A 1,222-nucleotide genomic window follows, 5' to 3' on the forward strand; every position below is an offset into this window, starting at 1 on the left:
GAATATGCAACATTTGGATGAATAAATCAAAAGTAGGTCAGTACACTTGAATCAAAACGCGATATGGACTAGGGTCTGTAAATATTCAGCAGCAAAAAGACAATATATGAATCCTGCACGTTCTGCGTGTCTCTGTGGAAATCAGGCGCGGACTGGTCATCGGGAGAACCGGGACAATTCCCGGTGGCTTGGCAGCTGATTTTGCCCGCTTTTTAAATATTATTGTTATTATATAATTGCCTGCCGAATGTACTAAAGCGATTGTTTCCGAATTCTACATTCGATAATAAATCCCTAATAAATCATGAATTGGTTAGTTGTGATTGGGAATGCACTTCGGCTCGCGCGCGCTCCGCGCCTCCGCCAAACGGTTTAGATCAGAGTAATCAATGCAAGAGAATTGAGTGGACTGTATAAGCGCACAGGTGGAGCAAAGAAGCAAAATTACTGTTCAGGATTTCAAGTGCAGGTCAGTTTCATCTGTAAATATGCCATTGTAGTTTTGTCTTTGTTTACTTAGTTAAGCAGTAGCAGCCCATTGCTCATCAGTCATCACTCAAAATACTGTATACTAAAGGACATCATTATTATCTACTGTAAAGTTACAGTAGTAATTTAGCAGACAAATAATCATATCGTTTATAATAGGTTTAGGGGGAGCTAGGGCAGACAACAACACAACCCTTATGGAAATTAACAATGATTTTACCTAACCATGGTAACCACAAATTATTAACCATGGTTTTGGCTACACTAACCATAGTTTAACCATGAAATTTGTAGTAAAAATAAAGACAAATGGTCATTCACACTAAACCAAAAAACACTAAACACCATCATGGTGACACACATTATGCTGAAATAATGCAATAAACATTGATTTAACAACATTAGATGTAAGATTAAACCCTAATGTACACAACTGATTAGAAAAAACTAAGAAGAAACATGTTATTTCAACAACAAAAAAAACCATCAAATATGAAGTGTCATGCAGGGAATTCTGGGAGTGTCCGAGCGTTTTAATATGCTTTTCTACCTGCCTGTCAACATAAGTATTTGCATACCTCTGCGCACCCGGTTCGCGCAGACAGGATACGTCATCAGCGTGTTCATGCATGCTGTGCAGACAGAGCGAGAATGGCAGACAAACATCAACAACCCAATCTTCCTTCCTGGTATTGTAGTACTTTTAAAGTTTTCTCACCGGTGAATGACACAT

This window comes from Sinocyclocheilus anshuiensis, unplaced genomic scaffold (genome assembly GCF_001515605.1).
Source record: "Sinocyclocheilus anshuiensis isolate Anshui unplaced genomic scaffold, SAMN03320099.WGS_v1.1 scaffold1037, whole genome shotgun sequence".
Lineage (NCBI taxonomy): Eukaryota > Metazoa > Chordata > Actinopteri > Cypriniformes > Cyprinidae > Sinocyclocheilus > Sinocyclocheilus anshuiensis.